Source organism: Lissotriton vulgaris, chromosome 8, assembly GCF_964263255.1.
Source record: "Lissotriton vulgaris chromosome 8, aLisVul1.2, whole genome shotgun sequence".
Lineage (NCBI taxonomy): Eukaryota > Metazoa > Chordata > Amphibia > Caudata > Salamandridae > Lissotriton > Lissotriton vulgaris.
Genome location: NC_141696.1, coordinates 490,233,016 through 490,256,525, shown reverse-complemented (window position 1 = coordinate 490,256,525; position 23,510 = coordinate 490,233,016).

The following is a 23,510-nucleotide window of genomic DNA, read 5'->3' as shown; positions in this document are numbered from 1 at the left end:
TAACAAAATTTTAGTCGAGGAGTTCACAAAAGCAGAATTAGATGTGGTAATTAGTTCCCTACCTAGCGGTAAAGCCACCAGAGAGGATGGTCTTCCTGCTGAATTTTTTAAAAAATGTGATGGTACCCTCCGTAAAGAGTTTTTGCTATTAGCTAATGATCTATTACAAGGTGGGTTGCCGTCGGAATCCTTCTGACCTGCAGTTGTAGTTAGTATTTTGAAAAAAGGAAAAGATAAGGAAAATATGAATTTGTACAGGCCAATAAGCCTGTTAAATACGGACTCTAAAATCTTTACGAAACTCCTGGCGAACCGGCTGAATAAAATGGTATTATGGTTACTTGTGGAACCAGACCAGTGTGGTTTCATAGCAGGAAGACACCTCCACACCAACACAAATTTTTTATTGGAGTCATTGGAATTTTTTAATGTTTATAAAGTGGAAGCTCAGATTTGGTTTTTAGACGCCGAAAAGGCTTTCGACCTTGTCTCATGGGACTGTCTTTTTGCACTTTTGCACAGTTTTGAGTTCCCGATTGAATTTACCTATCTTTTGAAACAACTATATGAGAATTCTAGGGCACAGATTAATATTAATAGCGTAGGGACATGCCAAATTAACAGAGGCACGCGGCAAGGCTGCCCCCTATCTCCAATTTTATTTGCCTTATTTATTGAAGCTTTGGCGGTCGCAATTAGGGGGAAAATGGCCTGAACCTTTGGTGATCGCAATTAGGGGGAAAATGGCCTGCACAGCACCAGTAGTCGGAATGACGAATATAAAAGTTTATGCCGATGGCATTGTCCTATTTTTAAAATCCAAACCCTACTAGCCAATTGGAAATTGTAAAAATCTTCTCTGATTTCCAAAAATTGGGAGGCTATAAGATAAATACGAATAAAACGGAAATCATCCTATGTAATTGCACTGTAGACATTTTATTAATAGAATTTAGGCAAATATATAACACTCTCCCTAAGAGATATTTGGGAATTTATATATCATAAAATCTAGAAGATCTTTACCCACTGAATTATGTACCTTTATAAAAAAAGGTTGGCCACATAAATCCTTTGGAAGCGCTCCACGCGCTCGCACAGCCCCTCCTGGCAGCAGCACTCACAAGGCATGCACCCACACCGCATGGGCCGTGGCCACCCTCATCGCCAGTTGTAGTGTCCTGGCCACAGAGGACACAGACACAGGGTCAAGATTCATTCAGCTTTCTTTATTGCTACCTTCCTTAATTGATTCCTTCTCACAACTACCCTTCCCAGTTTTAGGTTTTCTTTCACAGATGATCAGGAAGCAGATAATTTTTTTATGAGAAAGATGTTGATTGAACTCAAAATTAATGATCCAGTAAAAATCACTAAATATCCAAAGAAGGTACGGTATAAGTCTATACAGTGGCTATTTAAGCAAAAAACCCAGCTCCTGAAACAGTTTGACATTTTCGGTACGAATAGTTCAACTAGTTTAATGAATTTAAATATAGGAGGGATGGGTACTTTGGATAAAAATATTTTGAGACTCTGGAAGAATAACGGTTTTGAAAAAATTGAGGATTTTATTCTGGGGATCAGGTGGAAGACCTCGGAGGGAATTGAAAGAGAGATTCAGCATCCAAATACAGTCCTGAAATGGTCCTTTAATAGCCTACATGCCGTACTAAGAGAGTTAGATATAAGTAACTTATTTTATAAAATAAATATAACTGAAGCACTAAACAGAGCAACGCAGATGAAGATTAGCACTTGGATAAAAAATTTCAATGAAGATAGCTCCGTCACATTATATATTAAGGCGAGGGACAGGTGGAGAAAGAGAGAAGATATTGAGATTAATAAATCTACCTGTCCATCTTCCGAGGTGCTAATTTTAAGCGAATCCAATTCTTCAGTAAATGGTTAATCTATAGAACACCCTCGTTTCTCCACAATATATACCCTCAAGTGGAGGATAAGTGTTTTCGCTGTGAAGAAAAGGGTACTTGGAAACACATAATATGGGAATGTACCAAAATATAGAAATTCTGGAATATTGGAAATAACTTAGAAATGTAATTGATTCCACAATCCAATTTAATGAATTAATTTCAGTCTTCAGTTGTTCTTCCAGCTCTACTCCCCATGATGAGTCCCTGTTTATAGCATCACTTGTAGCTAAATCACTTATTCTACAACTTTGGAAAACAGACAAAGCACCGACTCTTAGTGCATGGAAGGCGAAAATATCCAGGATCCAGGGAAGGAAAAAAAAATATGCATTAAGGTCAGGGGCCCTTAGAAAATATGACAAATACTGGAGTGTGTTTGAATGCTAGTCGTTGATTTTTAACCTCTTTCTCTTTGTATTGGTATTTTTGTAAAGTATTGCTCTTTTTGCACTAAGCACATTGCACTTTAAAATAAATATCTTCTCTCACAATTCGAAATTGTGATACGGTATATTGACAGCCTGCATATTTTTGTATAATGTATTTTGCACTTTTTAAAATCTGATACGAAAATGTGTATGTAATGTTTTTTATATCAGTGAACTCTCAATAAAAAAAATGTAAACAAAAATAAGACTTGAGAGAAGGCCGCTTCATCACCATGTCGACTACACCACCTCCTCAAGCAGGTCCGGCGCAAGCCAATGTTGGACATATGGGGGTGTTTGGAGTGTCGTTTCTGCGTCCACCTGAACCTTTGGTCCTCGAAACAGGAGGAGGTATGGGTCTTCGTTGGAAGGAGTGGCTTGAGGATTTTGAAGACTTCATGAAGGGTTCGCACGTGACGGAAGCCGGTCAACAGCTGATAGCACTACGTAATTTAATAGGAAAAGACGTCGGCCAAATCATAAAGGAACTACCTGCAGCCGATGTGGCATCTTACGCTGATGTGTGTGAAGCTTTGAACCGGAAATTCCTGCACAAAAAGAACATTGATTATGAGAGAGACATGTTTAACCTGGCGGCTCAAGAAAAAGAAGAGCCCATGTGCGCTTTCTTCACATGCCTGGCACGCTATTGTGAGTTTGACTCTTTCTCGACCGAAGATGCCCTTCGTCTGAGGGTTATTGAAGGCTGTCAGTCCGAATCACTAAGACGGAAACTGTTAAAGAAAAGCTACTCGCTGGACGAAATTGAGGAGATGACCTGGATGCATGATCAGGCTGAAGAACATGCCAAAAAGATGGAAGCAGGGAGAAGTGAAAAGCGTGAACAAGCTTTCAGGCTTCAATCTCGCAACACGCACAGATATTCTCCGGCGAAGCCGAGGTCATCCTGGTCCAAGATGCAGCAGCAACCTGTGAACCGACAACGTCGTAGCTCCAGTCGAAATAACAGACGGCGGGAGCGTCATCTCAAATGTAATTGGTGTGGCTATGATTTTCCCCACACGGATGGGTGCCCCGCTATGGGTCAGAAATGCAGGAAGTGTGGGGGGGAGAACCACTTTGAGAACGTATGTGGAACCTACAGAAAAGACAAACGGAGAGATCAGGACAGGTCATCTCGACCTTCGAGCACGCGTCACCATGCCAAAGCAGTATGTGATCACAGAGACTCGTCAATGGGATCGTCCCGCTCCAGCTGCAAGTCTCGCCGAAGTTATCGATCCTGACGCACGTCTTCTCCAGAATCGAGGTCACTGGCTGAGACTAGTGGACATTTTGTACAAGGTTGATGACAAACTTGATGTAGTTCAGAAATTTCCAAAGCTATTTGCTGGCCTGGGAAAGATGGCTCATTGTCAAATTCGATTACACATTAACAAACAAATAACTCCAGTAGCTCAACACCATCGACGGATCCCCTTTCATCTCCAACAAGCAGTCAAACAGGAGCTACAGGATCTGCTCAAAGCTGACATCATTGAAAGGACAGATGAACCTACGCCCTGGGTTTCTCCGGTAGTCGTTGTGCCGAAGAAAGGTGAACCTGACAAAGTCCATCTGTGTTTTGATATGAGGGCGCCCAACACCGCCATTGAAAGAGAAAAACACCCCGGGCCTCATATCAGAGACATGATTGCTTCACTCAACGGAGCAAAGATATTCTCCAAACTGGATCTCAATAAAGGTTACCACCAACTGTAGTTACACGAGCTGTCGCATTACATTACAACTTTCTCACCCCACATTGGTCTCTTCAAGTACAAGAGACTCCGTTTTGGAGTGTCTTCTGCTGTTGAAATTTTTCAAGAAGCCATTAGAAAAACGATTCATCACATCCCCAATGCCCTAACTACAGTGATGACATCCTGGTTTATGGGTCCACGACACAAGAACACGACACCGCCCTAGAACGAGTCTGTCATGCACTAATGGAAGCCAACCTCACGTTAAATAAAGCAAAGTGTGAGTTCCATAAGTCCACGTAGAAGTTCTTTGGCCATATCTTCTCCCAGGCGGGAATGAGACCAGATCCAAACAAAGTGGCTGCTTTGAATGACACACCCAGCCCTCGGGATGCAGGAGATGTTCGTTCCTTCTTAAGGATGGCCATCTACTGTACCCGGTATATCCAGGATTATGCAACCATCAGCTATCCCCTGAGACAACTCACAAAACAAGGTCACCTGTTCCAGTGGTCGGTGGGATGTGAACAAGCTTTCAATGAAATTAAAGCAGCTGTGGAGTCAGCCGACAACATGGCTTATTTTGATCCGAAGAAAAAGACAGAAATCACTTAGACGCCAGTCCCGTGGGGCTGGGAGCCATTCTAGCTCAATATGACTCCGAAAGTGACCAACGATACATAATTGTCTATGCCAGCCGAAGCCTGATTGAGACGGAGAAAGCATATTCACAGCTCAAAAAAGAAAGCTTCACTATCTTTAGCAATCCTCGAGCTAAGATGCTACAGAGAATAGAACGTTGGGGCCTTCGCCTCCAAGAATACACTTACACAATTGTGCACAAGTCCGGAAAAGCAGAAAACCCTGCTGACTACATGTCAAGGCACCCCAAAGAGACAACCAAGTGCAGACCGTCTGTAGCCAAGGAATACGTATGCTTTGTGGTAGATCAGGCCCGACCACCAGCAGTCCCGCTGGAAGCCATCTTATATGCCACTCTACAAGACGTAAAGCGCTGTATACAAAACAATGACTGGAGACACTTAGACACTCCAAACAGCTTAGTTGACAGACATGAACTTGCCGCTTTCAAGCACGTGAAGGAGGAACAGTCAGTAGCCACAACTGGCCTGCTCTTACGAGACAATCGAATAGTCATCCCAAAACATTTACGGCAAGGCATTATTAATATGGCACATGAAGGCCACAGAGGCATTGTGGCCACCAAGAGAGCACTGAGGGAGCGGGTATGGTTTCCAGTGCTAGACCAAATGGTAGAGCTCACATTGAAGTACTGTCCCCAATGTCAACTAGTCAGTCGACCTGATCCTCCCGCACCACTGCAAATGTCCCGACTGCCGGAGGGTGTGTGGCAGCATGTTGCTGTAGACTTCTTTGGGCCATTTAAATCTGGACAATATATCCTGGTAATCATGGATGAGTACTCACGTTTTCTGATCGCACAACTCATTGCGTCAACAAAGGCGTCCAGCATAATACCTGTCTTGGATGAAGTGTTCACCGCCTGGGGCATTCCCAAAATAGTGAAAACGGATAATGGGCCTCCGTTCAACAGTCAAGATTTTGCGGACTTTGCCAAGCATCTCAACTTCAAGCATCGCTAAATTACACCTCTGTGGCCACAGGCCAACGGAATGGTTGAGAGATTTATGTCTACATTAAAGACAGCCATTCAACAGGCTGAATTGCTGCGGAAAGTCACTCAAATGGTCCTAAATGAAGTCTTGCGAGCTTATAGAAACACGCCTCATTCCACTACCGGTAAGTGCCCCACGACCCTAATGCTGGGCCGGCCGGTGCGCACCAGAATACCCATGGTTGACTGGAATGATGGAGCAGTATCCCAAGGCTCTGACCCCGATGACATAGCTGGCACTGACCGACTCAAGAAGGAGAAAATGAAGACTTATGCGGATCGTCGTTGAAGAGCTGCACCGTCCTTGATTCAAGAAGGTGACTAGGTACTAGTGAAACAAGAACAGCAAAAGAAAACCGATTGTCGTTATCATGAAACTCCACTGGTAGTCACCAAACAAAAAGGGAACCATGATCACTGCTGAATCGGATGAGAAGAGAATCACCAGGAATGTGGCGCACTTTCAGAAGTGCAGTCCTAAAGTTAAAGAACTACTTAATGGTCCTGCCACTGGAGAAACGAGACCTAGCGAAACTGAACCCAGTGACCAGCCATCGAGAGCGATCCCTGATGGAGGAGAACCTGACTGTCCAGACGTCCATATCCGTCCCCGCCGAACCATTAAGAGACCGAGTCGTCTGATTGAAGAACTGTAACTATGTGACATTTTTTTTGGGTTATCTATTGAAAGAAGATTGAACTAAATCATTTTGTTAAGAAAGGGGGAAATGTAATATTGCATTCAAACACTGGGCACTAGGACCTCCTCGGCTGAGGAGGCGGGATGAGGGAAGAGGTGGAGTCATGCCCTGGGAAGGGTATTTGTGAGAAGGAATCGATTAAGGAAGGTAGCAATAAAGAAAGCTGAATGAATCCTGACCCTGCGTCTGTGTCCTATGTGGTCAGAACACTACAGGGGGGGGGGGCGGAGGGGGGAGGTAGGGGGCGCTATGGAACATGAGACTCATTTACAGGCATTATGGTCTCTCACGTCCTGTTTGGTATAGTCGGTTCCCAGTGCCTTTCTATTGCTGTTGCTTTGTAGTAGTTTTAAGAGGATCTTAGAGTTTCTCGTAGCTTAAGCGGTAGTTATTTCTGACATTTATATGCAGGGCCGGACTGGGAACCGAAACCGGCCCTGGCAAAGTGCTCGGCCGCCCCCCCCTCCCCCTCCAGGGGGTTTGGGGGTGCGACCGCGCTCATTGCCAAGGCCGGTTTTCGGCCGATTTTGTTACAGGGCCGTTTTTGCAGCTATGCTGCAAAAACGGCCCTGTAACAAAAACGGCCCCCACCCATGCGGCCGACCGGGGGATTGCCTGGTGCCCGCAACGGCCAGTCCGGACCTGTTTATATGTTTCCCTCTTTTTCATTGATGGATTTTGCTTGCGGGAAAGTGTCACTCATAGTCGTTGAATGTCACTCATAATTACACTGAAATTATGAAAATGTCTCACATAAGCAATCTGAAACCTTGGCAGCTATGATTATGTGTCTTTGTTTATTTCATTTGGAGATGGCTGGACTCTGAATAATTATTTATTGTAACGTAGGGAATTAACTTAATGTGACGTAATTACGAGTCAGACGTGTTTTACTGTCAGCCCCTCAAAAGAGACCAAATAAGCCGCAAACAGTTGTTTTTATCACACAATCCAGAGACTAACGCTGCAAGTCATTTGTTACAAATATTAGAACCCGTCACATTTTTGCTTATCCTTTTCAAAAGTCGTTGTCAAAAAAAGATTCCTTTTTCACTTCTAAAAATAAACCAGATATAGATATGCTCCTGACTCGTACAACGCGTGTTTCGTGTCGGAAAACGGCCTTTCCGCTCCTTCCACTGCTAGGCGGACCCGCATTGTGTAACACTCACGCCAGGCGCGCAACACCCATTGGGCTCACGGGGCTTCTCTTCGCCTCCTCTGCCCGGGCTAAGATGACACGCACTGAAATGGTGTAAGAAGGCTGCGCATCCGATCCGAGAATGTGATTGTTTTAATGATTTCTGAGAGGCCCAGCAGCCCGAGCCAGACAGCGAGCCTCTGAAAAGTTTCAGTGAGTGAACCCCCCTGCCCTGACCTCTTGTGTTTCCTTTAGAGTGGCGCAGAGGTGAAATCCTTGCCTGAAGGCAGGGATTTCACCTAAGCACTTGATGGGTTGTGAGCATGGGGTGTGAAGATGTGCACAGCAGGGGAAAGGCATGGCCAGTTAAGGTGATGCTTTTCCTTTGTAAAGGAATTTCTGCTGGCATCTTAGCCCAGGGTGTGCTGTCTGTGCACTCGTATAGATGTGTATTCCATACAATTGCACAGACAGCAAACCCTTGGCTATGACGCCAGCAGGAATTAATTTACAAAGGAAAAGCTTCACCTGCACTGGCCATCCCTTTCCCCCTGCTGTCTGTGCATTTGACCCACATTGATCTACACAGTGAGACCTTCGGGAGGGGCTGGATGCCAGGACACAGTGCTGCTGATCAGCCAGACTCCACAGTATAGTATCAGAAGAGCAGGCAGCAGTTTTTTGTGTAAGTTCCAGTAACTTTAATGCATTTTTCAGCACAGCATTACCTACTGCCTGCATATCAAGGTTACTGTGAATGTTGTTCTTGACTTACATACATAGAAACGTCAAAGAGGACAGTCCCCTCCAAATATGCAAATGTAGTGTAAGTTTGTAGTGTTCATTTTTTTTGGGGTGCTAGTGGGTAATTTTAGAGTTCAGGGTGGGTATGGGTTATGGGGTGCCAGGGGGGAATTTATGGTTCAGGGTGGGTATGGGTTATGGGGTGCCGGGGGAATTTATGGTTCAGCATGGGTATGGGTTTTGGGATGCCAGGGGTAATTTTAGGTTTCAGGGCAGGTGTGGGTTTGGGGTGTCAGGGGAAATTTTAGGGTTCAGGGTGGGTATGGGTTATGGGGTGCCAGATGGGAATTTATGGTTCAGCATGGGTATGGGTTTTGGGGTGCCTGGGGTAATTTTAAGGTTCAGGGTGGGTTTGGGTTTTGGGGGGCAAGGGGGAATTTATGGTTCAGCATGGGTATGGTTTCTGGGGTGCCAGGGGTAATTTAAGGTTCAGGGCGGGTATGGGTTTTGGGGCTCCAGGGGGGTGATTTTAGGGTTCAGGGTGGTATTGGGTTTTGGGGTGCCAGGGGGTAATTTTAGGGTGTGGGGTGGGTATGGGTTTTGGGGTGCCGGGGAGGGATAATTTTAGGGATAGGATGGGTATGGGTTTTGGGGTGCCAGGGGTAATTATAGATTTCAGGGCGGGTATGGATTTTAGGGTGTGAGGGGGTTAATTTTAGGGTTCAGCGTGGGTATGTGTTTTGGTGTGCCAGGGGTAATTTTACGATTCAGGGTGAGTATGGGTTTTGGGGGGCAATGCATCAAACTAACAAAAATGTGTGCTTTAATTGTTGTCCGGTTTCAAATGCAGAATTCACCACATTTTTTTTCTCAGCTTGACCTGAGCATTAACCGATCCTGATTATTTGCCATTTTAGCCCCGCCCCATTGATTTACATTAGCCACGCCCCTTCATCTGCCATGTTAGCCCCCCCCCCCCGAAATTATGACCTAGTTGCGCCCCTGACTCACGCTATTCATCGTATGTGTATGTGAAATGTGTTACTGCAAGCACTTTATGGAGGTACGTGGTACTAAAACAAGAGTTTAGTGTTTTTTGGGGCATAAATCGTACTGAGGCGAACATAGGAAGAGAATACAGAAATGGTACTGATACATTGAGAGGCAAAATGGATGTACTCTTTGTCCTTTGTCTCTTGGCGCATGAATACGAAGGCTGGCCTGTCAGCATTTTAAAGTAAAAGACGCCGTGTGCTATGGAATTTTGAAAAACCTATCATCTTAATCCATTCGTAATAGCCAAAAGAGTGTATTGTATTTTATCCACAAGAGGGCGATGTATGCTAACAATACATATTTGTAATTTTAGAAGGAAGAGTTTTGTGAATGAACATTGCTTTACAACGCAGGTCTGAAGGTATGGTTTGACCTCAGTGACCTTCAGTAAGAGTGGCCGCTTAGACTGTTAACTGCAGTTTAAAATTGGGCGCACTATTGTATCCATGGTCTTATAAAATATTTAAACAACTAGACTAGTCTTATGCAGCCTACCTCCTTTCGGCTGGATAAATATCTCTGCTGCAGACGAGAGTCCGACATTTTTTAAGAAGCACCTTTGCTCCATCTGTTAAAAAAGGTCGGGTCATATCTTAATGAGCTTAAAAATCACAGTCAAAACACTGCTTACATCCAGTGCTAAGATAATTTAACACCACTTGATTATTGTTTGCACTCACTTACAAAACTCTAATTACCTAGACTGCTTTCAATAAGGACTCCACACTGCACAGTTGTGCAGTTCTCCATTTTAGATGAATTAAGATTAGATCTATGTAAATGTAAATGTGAAATGTAAATGTAAATGTAAATGTACAGGAATTTATATAGCGCAAATCACCAACTGGTCTCTAAGCTCTTGCTTAGGGAACCCGTCCTGGTATTCCCCTGTGAGATAACCCCGGCAGGGTATCCGCAAGGTGAAAGCCAGGTATCCGCAAGGTGAAAGCCAGGCATCCCGCCGCGAGGGGACATTTATATTTACATTTACATTTTACATTTACATTTACATTTATGTAGCACCACTAGCAAAGACATTAGCTAAAATGACTTTTACATGTTATAATCACGCTGCAGATACACACATTTTATTTAGTTTTGATAATAGCGTAGATTTACAGAAAGCTTTTGAAGCTTATATGGGTTCCACTGGTTTTGAATGGGAAGTAAATGCCTAAAGCAGAATACGGAGAAAACAGGTTTTGATAGTCAATGGATATTCAGATCTCTTGCTTGCTGCCTAGTGAAATGGGGCCCATGCCCACTTCGCCCTCCAGCAGTGAAAAGTCTTAGAGTAAACAATGGTCAGGCCTTGTCTCTATCAAGCCAGATTTATTATGTTGTCTCTTCCTGTATTCAGCTCAGAAATGTGCGAAAATATCTTACCTATCTTACAGAAGAAGGGAAAATTGACAGACTTCGTTATTGTTGGTTTGCGCCGGAATTGTGCAAATTTTCTTTATTTCAACCTACCATCTACACTTCTGAGCAGGCTGCAAACTGTTCACAATGCTGCAGCCAGGCTAATGTTAAAAGGCTCTTGGTTTAACTGCACGTCCTTTATTACACAGATTGTATTGGTTTCCCAGCAGGCAGAGGATTCAGTTCAAGTCCCTTTGTATGACACACAAAGCCATACAAAAGGAAGACCCTAGTTTTATTTAAAATGGAAACAATTACTAGAGACTTATCCAGTCTCTCTCGAAGAATTGAAATAGAGCGGCATCCAGCTTTGCCAATGCGTGTCTCTGTTGTGACCTGTGACTACTGCCTGGGGGTAGAAAGGCCCTCAGGATTGCTTGGAAACAACAAGTTGACTGATCTGTTGTGGGCTGTGACTGTTGCCTGAGAATAGGAAGGCCATCTAAGCATGTTTGCAGGCTTTCTCAACAAGGTTTTTTCGCTATTGTAGGCTGCATCTGATGCCTGAAGATAGGAAACCTCCCAAAACTGTTAGGAACTCCTCAATAAGAAGACTGACACAACATTGTCCACTCAAATCTGTATGGAAGATAAACAGGAGGCAGAGCAACATCAGCTCTTTCTGTAGACTCCTTTTTCGTGGTGGCATTAGCTGTGCAGCAGCCCATGTACAACCAGACCTAAAAAGTACTTTAATTAATACAAGACTTAGTATAACATTACATAGTGTAAACCAGGCCCCTTTGGCCCCTTCTGAAATAAAGATCCTTGTAAGAAGGTCTATGTGATAAATAATGAAAAGTCAATTTCTGTGGAGATTGTTGTGGAGTTCTCAAAGCAAAACCCCTCCCAGCAGCATTTGACAGGGGGTCTGCATTAATAATATCTTTATCAATCAATCAATCAAAATAAGCTTAATTCGATTAACAAAGTAGATCATAAAAGCTGCAAAATACACCCATCACGAAAATGTAAAAGCAGTATAAAAGTAAAACATTGTGTACATTAAGCTATAATATATGTAAAACCATAATCAAATGAATGATCATACAAATATTTACAGTTGCTTTCTATATTTAATAACAGCCAGCAAAAATCGTGACGTTACCACACAAGTATATAAATTCAGCATCATTTGTAGATGTATAAAAGTGGAGTGACATTACACAAAGCCCAACTGTGACAACAGGGGTTTGATAAGTTTCTTTCTCCGTTCGGAAAAATATTTGCAGGATAGCACTGTGTGCATAGTACTCTGGGGTGAAATATCATAACAAGGGCATTTCCCAGGTCAGGTGACCAGTTGTTAAAAATAGGGAAACTAATTAGACGATGGAAAATATGCAATCGTAAGCGGGTTAACTAAACCTATGGTGTGGGTTATGCACTTTTAACTAGATACGATTGCACATAGTGGCGGGACAAAATAGTCTGATTCCTCAACACCGAAGGTTTCAAGATTTCAGAAGATAATCTAGTTTCCTCCAATATTGATAGACATTTCAATTTCAAAGATTTCCTTTCTACAGTAATCAAATTCTCAGGATGGTAAAATTACTCTATCAAACCATGATCTTTCAAGATATTGTGGACGTATTTGAGCCATTGAATTTTGAGTACTTGCATGACTTTTAAGCAATAAGTAATTATTGCTCGATTCAGGGAGGTATATTCGGCTGACCAAATTTTATGCCAAAGAAGAACTGGCTGTATCCTGATCAACTCTGTTATAAACGGGGCTCCTAACTCAGCACGTCAAACATAGGTTGAGCTACTTTTTGGGCGTGCAAGGAGGTTCCTTAGAAAGGCATTTTCCTCGAGTTGTAAAGCGTCAATCTTCCCATACCCCCAGAGTTCGGCTCCATACAACGCATTAGATCTACATTTGGCCTTATAAATAATCATCAATTCCCTCGGGTGTTTGATACCAAGCTGTCTCACAAAGTTTAATATAGCCATTATCGTTTTAACACAGTGAAGCCGCCGTGAATTAATTGCCCCTGACCAATTCCCCGCTTGGCTGAACACAATACCCAAGTACGAGAATGTTGCTGTGACTTGAATTTTTGAGCGCTCAATAAAAATGTCACTGCAGCGGATGGCCTTTTTCCCAATTTTTATAGCAAAAGTTTGACTAATGTTAATTTTTAGTCCACGGATGTGCATGAACTGGGCCAACTCATCACCTGGACGCTGGAGGGCAAGTGGGGTGCGGGCAATTAATACCCCGTCATCGGCATAAAAAGTGCTGGTATTGGCCGATGGCCCACCTGTGGCTGGTCCGAGCACTTGCTTGCCAGCATCTCTCCTACGCTGTTGAGGTAGAGGTTGAATAGGAAAAGGGCCAAAACACATCCTTGGCGTACCCCTCATCCAATTTTGAATGGGCTGGTGCAATTGCCATTGCCATTCAGGCCATAGTGAACTCTGCCTTGACCATGGGCGTACAAATCTCTAAGAAAATTCACAATAGTGCAATCCACGCCCATGTTGGTCATTATTGTCCATAGCTTGTCATGGGCCACAAAATCAAACGCAGAAGACAAGTCGACAAATACCAAAAACAGGTTTCCTCCTTTTACATGCACGTATTTTCCAATAAGAAGGTCCAGATGAATGGCCTGCTCTATAGTACCAAGACCAGACCTAAAGAGCTGGGACACTCTTCCGAGTAGCTGCGCATTATGAATTAATGTTAACATAACATAAATCTGTACTGCAGGTCCGAGAGGATATTAGTTTCAGCCCAGTCCTGCATGCGACCTAACAGTATTGTGCCACCCTTCTTGAATATGGGAACATTGAGAGGACAAGCTAGTATCAAGAAGTTTGTTCCAGGGGGGGCGTGGCTTGAGCGCCGCACAAGATGGCGGCTTAACTGCGGAGCTCCGGGCATCGAGCGCCGACACCAGCGGCTTTCTCCTCTCCTGCTGCACCATTCTGGACGCCGACTGCATTTTCAGACGTCGGAACATGAGGTGAGCGGACTGATACCGCCTGCGACCCTCTGCTCCGTTTGAATGCAGTTTCTCCGTGACTGACGCGGCGCGCTTTCCAGCGGCCGCCATTTTCTCTCAACTCTGCCGCGTATCCGGACTCTGTCAGCGGAGAACCTGCGCCAAAGTGCGGTGACTTCCAGGTGAAACGCGCTTAATGCAGCAATGATGAAATACGCAATGTTCCTATTCCTTATTGGCTGACTCTTCCTGTTGGCGCTTTTTCAGCCTTTGGTACATCCTTTTCCTCTAGCTTTCTTCACGCTAATGTTGTGTTCAAGCTGTTTTCATCATTTGGACGCCGCTCTTCAATGACATTCACCGAACAGGATACCATTTGTTTCTGGCTACCCTCAATAATTTCTATCTGTTCCTACACAGGATGCAGACGATTTCCCTGCTCATGTTCACCATATGCAGTGTAATTCCAGCTATGTGTGCACTTCTATTTTACTGATGTCTTCTGTGTGACGCATTTTTCTTTCATTTGCACACACGGTCCTGACATCACTGTGTTGAGCTCTACCTTCCACAACACTGCTATTTTGTCAGTTTGAGGGGCGCCATCTTCACACAACTTATTTCTACGGAGTCTACAGGTACATTATTATTATTATTATTTATCTCCCATACCATATATGGGGAAACTGCGCACTCTCAAGCTCACGGCTTCCAAAACCAAACTGCCTCTTTCCTCTGACTCTGACTCAGCGTCGCACGTCATGGAGGACACTATTCCTTCTAAAACGGATATCACTCGTGGGGCAATACCTAAGGCTACTGTCACCAGTAAACTTCCACAACCGGGCTCCACGAAACGTCACAAGAAAGATCCTCCATCTCCAGGTTCTGAGACACCTTCCGCATCCATGGATCTCATTCTTGAAGAACTCCGAGCACTTAAACCCTTTATGGCTGAAACTACTAAAACACTGCAATTTCTTCATGATAAATGGTCCACTCTCGAATCCAGAGTCCTGTTAGTGGAACAATCAACGGAAGCTCTACAATCTTCTTGTTCTAGAATTTCTACATTGGAGAAGGATGTCTCTCTCTTAAGGCGGCAGACTGAGGAGTTGGAAAATAGAAATCGTCGCAATAACCTACGCCTTTATAATCTTCCAGAGCTCACAGAAGGCTCCAATCCAACCTCCTTCTTCCAAACCTTTTTACTGAAAATTCTAGATCTTCCATCTTCTGTCACTCTTAACATTCAACGAGCTCATAGACTGGGTCCGAGAGTTTCCTCCAAACCACGCGGAGTCATCATGCTCTTCCTACAATATACCGATTTACTTCAGGTACTTTCGGCAGCCAAAGCAAAGAAACAGATCATCTGGGAAGGCCATCGTCTGTATCTGTCTCAAGATGTAGCCAAAGTGACAGCTGACCGAAGGAAACAATTTCTTGATCTACGACCACGATTGCGAGACCTTGGTGCCAGATTCGGTCTCCTACATCCTTGCCTCTTCAAGGTTACGTATAAAGAAAAGACAACGACTTTTGAAGATCCACGAGTCCTTGAAGAATTCCTCCGTCACCATGAAACCATCAACATGGACACTGCCAGACCAGTTTAATAATTCATGTGTTTTCTTGATTAATTAAGTATTTATCCTTTTGTTTCCCTACTGTGCCTAGTATCGACTTCCCTTATCCTACTGTTCACACATATCCCTTGTATATTTTGTTATAATGTTGCGTAGTTCCTACATTTGGCGTTCTTATGTACTCCTAACTTCTCTTCTCCATTTTTGTCTCATCACAGATTCTCTCCTTCTGTTCCCCATCCCGGTGTAGTTTTCTGCTCCCTTCAATTGATCCTAAGCTGGTTCCTCCGGTGTTCGATGACGTGAGTTTCTGTTGTTGATGTCGTCCTCTTCTGGCGTCGTCACCCCCCAGTTCTCATTTGTATTTGTTGTTATGTCTCTTCTCTTGCTCTGTTCTCTTATCTTCTTTTATACTCTTTTCTCTCTCTCATATTTTTCTTACTCTCACCTTTTCTCTCTATCTCTCTCATACGTCTGTTCTTGCAATCTTACTACTTCTCTCAACACTTCTCAACTACCTTTTTATTTCACCTTATCTTTTCTTTTATATCATTCTCCTGCTAATGTACATTCCGAGTAGTCACCTGGAATGTTAAGGGGTTAAATAACCCCATTAAACGTCAACGAGTTTTAACGCATTTAACCAGACTTAAAGCAGATGTAGCCCTCCTTCAAGAATCCCACCTTACAGATTTAGAGGCTACTAAACTTAAACGATGTTGGGTGGGTCATGTTCTCTATTCACCTGCTGTAGGTAAGAAAAACGGTACAGTTATACTCTGTCATAAAAAGTTAAATGTTTCAATTGTATCTCAAGAATGCGATGATGATGGTCGTTGGGTAATTGTTAATCTTCTTATAGATAAAATACCTCTAGTTATTTTCAATGTTTATGCCCCAACTGGTGTTGATAAACTGTTCTGGCCTGCTATTTCGGACAAACTTGTTACCCTCAATGACCAATACGTTATTCTTGGAGGTGACTGTAACCAAGTTTATGACCCCTTTATTGATAGAAATTCAAAAGTTAAATTTGTTCCTTCCAAGATGCACACCCAGTTTATCTCCTCTATACAGAATAATGCATTAGTTGACATTTGGAGGCTTTGTCACCCTGACCTCAGAGAATACTCTTTTTACTCCCCTACACATCACTCCCAATCACGTATTGATTACCTTTTTCTTAGCAAACCATTAGCTCAACTTGCCATTCATTCAGATATAGGCTCCATCCTAATTTCGGACCACGCTCCCGTTTTTGTAGACATTGATCTTATTCCCTACTCCCCTCATTCAGGCCGTTGGAGATTTAATAATTCCCTACTTCTTGATTCTAAGTTTTGCACCCAATTTAAGCAATTTTCCACTGAATTTTTTACACATAACCATCTTCCTGAATCCCCCTTTGTTATGATTTGGGACTCGTTTAAGGCAGCTGCACGAGGTTTTATCATTAATTTTGTTTCCCAAAAGAAAAAACAATCAATCTCTAAGTCAACTCAACTCTTGGATAAAATTAAGAAGTTGGAATATGCATACTATAACTCAAATTCTGAATCTTCTTTACGTGAATTAATCGCAGCCAAATTTGACTTCAATAAATTCACCACCAACGCCGCCTCTAACTCTCTTCTAAAATGCAATTCCCGCTACTACGGCGGACAAAACAAGATGGGCAAGCTCCTGGCTAACTACCTTAAGATACGTAAAGAACGTACAAAAATTGAATCCTTGCAAAACCCAAATGGAGTATCTTTCTTTAAAGATAAAGACATACTTGCTCAATTTGTTTCCTTTTACCAAAATCTCTACACCCCAGAATCCATTCCCGACCCTCAGGATCTTCTTTCATATTTTCAAAACATCCCTCCTCCAGAAGCTTCCCATCTTGACTTTCACTCATTGGACATGGACATTAGCCAATCGGAAATTTCTCATGCAATTTCTATTCTTCGTCGAGGTAAAGCCCCAGGGCCCGATGGTTTTACCATTGAATTCTATAATCACTTCTCCTCCCTTCTTCTCCCAAAATTGCATTCCCTATTCCAATCTTTTGCGGTCTCCGGATCCTCTCAAGGAACCTTTCAAGAAGCATTGATTTGCTTAATACCTAAACCAGATAAAGATCACACCCTTTGTAAGAACTATCGCCCCATATCACTAGTCAACACTGACTATAAAATTTTCGCTAAAATTATAGCTCTCCGACTAGATCCCTTATTACCAGATCTTATAGGTCCTGAACAATCCGGTTTCGTTAAGGGTCGCCTATCATCAGATAATTCCCGTGTCTTCTTTAATATCTTGAGTAAAGCTCCATCCCTTTCCTCCCCCCTTGCTGCTATCTCCCTTGACGCTGAAAAAGCATTCGACAGAATTGGTTGGGACTTTATGTTCCAAGCTCTCCATTGGTTTGGCTTCCCCCCTAAATTCATATCTTTAATTTCTCTACTATACTCTAGCCCCCATGCTTCAATCTTTGCAAACGGTATGATTTCCGATTACTTTCCTCTCCAAAGAGGGGTTCGTCAAGGATGCCCACTATCTCCTTTATTGTTTATTATAGCCTTAGAACCCTTTTTAACAAAGATTAGACTTGATGACACGATTACTGGTTTCCAATATGGTACTCACCAACAAGCTAAACTATCTGTATACGCTGATGACATTTTATTTTATTGCTCAAATCCTCAAACAACTCTCCCTTCCTTCCTTAGTCAAGTTTCTTCTTTCTCTACCGTCTCCGGATATCGTCTTAACATTGATAAATGCGAAATCTTACCTTTAAACCCCTTATGCCAAAAACATCTCTTTGACTCTTCTGGTTTTTCCTGGCAACCCATAAAGATTAAATACTTAGGTATCTGGTTTGCCCCCCGTATTCCAGACACTCTTAAATTTAATTTCGATTCTCTTTCTAACAAAATCAGTACATCTATAACACGATGGAATCCTCTCTTCCTTTCTTGGTGGGGTCGACTTGATTCCATCAAAATGATGTTAGCACCCCTAGTCCTCTATTCTATTTCCATGATTCCCATCCGTATTCCAGATCATTACTTTAAATCGATAGACTCCCTTCTATTAAAATTTTTATGGAAAGGCAAAAAATCTCGGATTGCACTCTCCTCCCTGAAAAAAGACAAATCCCTTGGTGGTGTCAAGTTCCCCCACTTTAAGTCATATCATAACGCATTTTCATTAAAACAATCTATGAAATGGCTCTCTTCAGATCTTCCTCACATTCCTCCATTATGGCTCACATTAGAATCTTCTCTTCTGCATCCTTACGATTTTCGAGAAGTCCTATCCTTTACCTCTAAGGTGTCCTCCATAGGTTCCCCCATCTTTTCTCACTCTTGCTCTCTTCTTCGTCCATACTTAATATCCACCTACCCATCTGCCTCCTCCACCCACGCTCAACCTATCTGGCATAATAAATTCCTCAAAATTCGCAATCGTTCCTTATATTGGAAATCCTGGCATTCCCTTGGTCTAAAATGGATCTCACAACTTCTCTCGGATAATCAGCCTCTTTCATTCCAAGATCTTCAAACTCAATTCTCGTTACCTGCCTCATCCCGTAAACAATATTTATCGATACTTCCATCCCTTACTCAATATCTTTCTTCACTCCCAACCTCTAACTTTATTCCTACCACACATCTTTCGATTTCTAATGCTATCGATCAATCTCTTTCTGCGTCATTTATTTATAAATCTTTACAATCCTCTGCTGATCGTTCCAAATCTAAGGTTGAGTTGGCTTGGGAAGAAGATTTATCTCACACATGGTCCATTATTTTATGGGACAAAATCTGGTCCAAGATTCACAGTACATCCAGAGCTGCAAATACCACACAAACCTTATTCTTTATTTATAATCGTATATTATTCACTCCATTGCTCCTGTCCTCCTTTTCCCCAGACACTCCATCTACTTGTTGGTCCTGCACATCCCTTTCAGCTGATTTGAAACACATGCTATTTGAATGTCCCCCTATATTACGTTTTTGGCACTTAGTTTGGTCCCAGTTACAAAAAATTTTCAAATTTACGGTTTCATTCTCCATTTCACACATTTTCTTAGGTTCCCTATCCCCCACCTTTGTTGAATCCGACTCCAACCACAAATTACTTGACTTATGCATAGCCATTGCTTTCCACCATATCACATCGCATTGGAAACAAGCTAAGGATGTTTCTTTTACTGCATGGTGGAATGCAGTTTGCTTTAATCACCGACTTGACACTAACTTTGTCTCTCCTATCTCCTTAGCAATCAAACGTGATCTCTTATGGCTTCCCCTCACTGACTATCTATCCTCAGTTGCTAAACCTCCTCCACCACTTCCACTACGTACGGTTGAAGTTTGTAAACCTCCATAAATGCATTACCTTAATTTATTCGATTATCATATTATTATTTACAGCAAATGTTTTATCATATTTTTAATCTGTTTTCATATTTTAAGGTATCTTCTCATCCTCCTATGTTCCTCATACTCATTGCCTGTATTTTCATATTTTATGTTTCAGTATCCTAAATGTAATTCGCTAATATGTAAGATTACTCTCATTTTTTCGCATAACTCTTGATTGTTTCTTCATTTTCTGTCTTTGTTTCTTTATATTTCAATAAACTTCAAACTTAAAAAAAAAAAAAAGAAGTTTGTTCCACATATCCTCCTTCAGGGTTATTTTCCGTTGTCTGATCGCTAGTTTGTATGCTAGTCTACATTCCTTGACCTCATTAATAGATCTTGGTTGCTGTGCTAGAGCTATTTTTAATTTCTATGGGTTTTGGTGCAGGCTGAGTCAAACCAGCCACAATGGGTCATCGTGGCTTTTTTCTGATTTATAAGAAGCCCCTCTCCAATGCCCTTTTTTTATACGATTAAATGCTGCAATAAAATCACATGCCTCCATAGTTTCATTGCAACATGCATCAAAAGCCTCCCTCTCTGTGTGAATTAATTTTGCTAGAAAATTAAATGGATCCACCAGGGACCACCTTAGTGCATGTCCACTGCGACGGGAGATATCAATCTCCTCCAAAGTGGTAACTTTTTGTGCATCACCCCTCTGTGCACAAAGATCGAAACTCGAAATGTGAGTGTATTAGAAAATTCTGATTTCTCTCTCTCCTCCCTCTGATTGTTAATTAGAGATTTGGAGGGAGACTTCGTAACCACTCTTTTGGCACACTCTGTGATGTTTAGGGGGCCAGCGTATTTGATACGTAAATGCACAAGCCCCCTTTAGATTGCCCATAATTGGTCTGAATCCCTGGGCTATGGAAGGTTATAAAGTCATTAAGATGAATACGGTCCCCAGAATTAAAAAAGCTCGCTGGGGAGACAGGAGCTTTTCTCTCGGGGCGGCTGAGGCCTGGAATAAACTTCCACTTGCGCTCAGACAAACCCAGAATCTGATGGCCTTTAGAAGAGGTCTAAAAACATGGCTCTTCACTCAGTAAGCACGCTCCATCACACCAGTCTATCCTTCTAGCGCCAGGACACCTCCGGGTATTAGAGCGCTCTATAAATATGTAACATAAATAAATAAATAAATAAATTGGATTCACTGCCCATGTCTTCTGCAAACAAAGAATATGGAACTTTGCAGTAAAATCGATCCATTCGCTAGCAATACATTTATGGCATAAACCTGCTACATTCCAATAGAGAACTGTGAGCGCTATCGTTTGGGTCTTAGCCACTGCAGATGGTAAATGTACTGTGGAATCAACAGCATCACAGAAGCCTGAGGACTATAGGGGTTCAAATGCCTTAACTATTTCTATGTGTTGCCCTCGCCCATGGCCTAAAGAATTCCTCAGTCCTTTCTGGAGTAGGAGTAATCTTTAGTCAATCCACTATGCTTACTGTGGAAAGACAGTCAAACCTATTATGGGTCACAACTGGGTGTCTGTAGACTGAGGATTGCCCTTGGTGGTGAGATACTTGAGGAAAAGCTGGAAAGGGGTCAGGGGTTCATAGAAAAAGCCAAGTGGTAGAGCCGCTATCTGCTTTGTGGTAATTGATGGTAAACTGGCTTTCTCAAGGATTAATTTCACTAAATTGGGAGAGGTAAATGAAAGCACCACACAGTCACTTTCTAAAGTTTTGCTTCCCATACCCACCCATTTCACTCTCCTAATCATTTTCAGATCTTCAAAAAGTGCCCCGCCAAGCCCTACCTTCATATTTAACCAATTTAGAGGTTTGTCTCTAAGAGATTCCCAGGATTCAAGTACAGGGCTATAGACACAAGGGACGTTGGCTAGAAATATTACTTACGGAGTAGCAGCTGGCAGAAGCTCTAATCGATCCATTCTTGAGATTGGGAAAGAGCGTGTGAAATCAGTATTAGAGTGGGCGGTGAAAGTTGAGTTTTGAAGAACATTAGATGATGTAGTAGGGAGATTGTTAAGTTGGAGTCAAGGTGATGGAATTTGAGAGGGAAGATAGGGACCACGGTCTGGAGGGATGGTGTTTGGTATGGAGCTGACCGCCTCGCCCGTCTTGGAAGGTGCTAGGTGACAAAGTTGAGAAGTGCCTTGGATACAAAGAGTAAGGTCAGGCAATGGGCAGGATTGAATTGGGACTGTGTTATCCCTGTTTGAGGTGGACTTACTGATTGTAAATGGTTTTTACCCATTCGATCCAGTCAAGAAAGAATGTTGCTCTTGTACCCTTTCAATTGCTCTTTAACACCTTGGCTGCTAAGGCAATTCAAGTCAAAATTCTTTATTTCGGCTTTGATGCCATAAAAGAACAATGCATACAATACAATAAAGAAGAAGAAAAAAAACATTCCACTTTGATTATTAAAATCGTTAGCTAAAACAGTACATTTCCTGTTGGAAGACAATCGGAGCACAACAAACAATCTTAAAATCCTAGGATGGACCAATAGAAAATAGAATGTAAAAATCTGCTAACACTAAATGTTATTGATTGCATTGAGTTTGTTGTCAAGATTCTCAGGGCCTGTGTACATGACCTCAGGCCTAACAATAAGCATATTGGTTTAATCCATCTTTTCCTGGCCTGTGCGTATGCAGGGCAAAAGAAGAGGATATGCTGCTCATTTTCAATCTGGTTTTGTTCACACATAGAGCAGATTTCATCAGTTGCTATGGATGATGAGTCTAAATTTCTAACCCAACGTGCCAAGGTTGTCTTTATTAAAAGATTTCCATATCTAAATTTTAAAAATAAAGTTTTGGCAAGTGGGGGCTCTATTTCATCCATAAAAGTCTCAAAAAGTGAGACATCCTTAAAACTTAAAAAGTTTGAAACTAGAGTCCCACCAGTTGTAACACTTATGGTCCTATTTGCTATAAAGGACCAAAAAGCCCTTTTTAGAATTATTTTCGGGTTAGGGGGTAAATGCTCAGGGTTCTCCCAGAATTGTTTCAAACCTATATTACTAAACCAAGCTTTAACGTGCCTGAGCCATGGAATAACTTTTAGACTATCAAGCGCCATAATTTCCTTTAACCCGTCTCTATAATCTTGGAGTTCGGGAACATGCCATAATCTAACCCAAAGCATTAAAGGTCGAATCAATACTTGGTGATCAGTTCTTTTAAAATTTAGATCAAGTTGCAATGGTAATAGAGGCGTGCCTCTCGGGACCCTTACCAGACTTCGCAAAAAGTTATTATCCAGGACACCGAAAGTATCCTTGGACCCAGGCCCCCAGATTTCTGCACCATATAAAACTGCTGGTTGAACTTTAAATTTAAAGAGTTCAATCACTGGAGACACAGCTTTACTAGTACTCAGGCTTTGTTCCCTGAGAATTGGTTTTACATTCTGGGCAAATGTCAACTTACTTTTTTCCATTTGTGCTCTCCAAGTAAAACTGGAGTCTAATGTCACCCCCAGATATGAAAAATGGGGCACCGACTCCAGTTTTACTCCATTCAAAGTTAAGCAGCCCTTATCTGGTTTAGTTGGATTTAGGGCCATACATTTGGTATTTTTCCCGTTAATCTCCAGCCCCTTCATACTACAATAATCACTAAAGGTGTTCAATAGTGTCTGGAGGCCTTTTTTGGTTTGGGAAATCAAGATAGTGTCATCAGCAAATAATAGTGATGTTACCCTTTCACCGTTCAGTTTTGGAGAATCGTTATTATATCCTTCTAGATATGCGGGG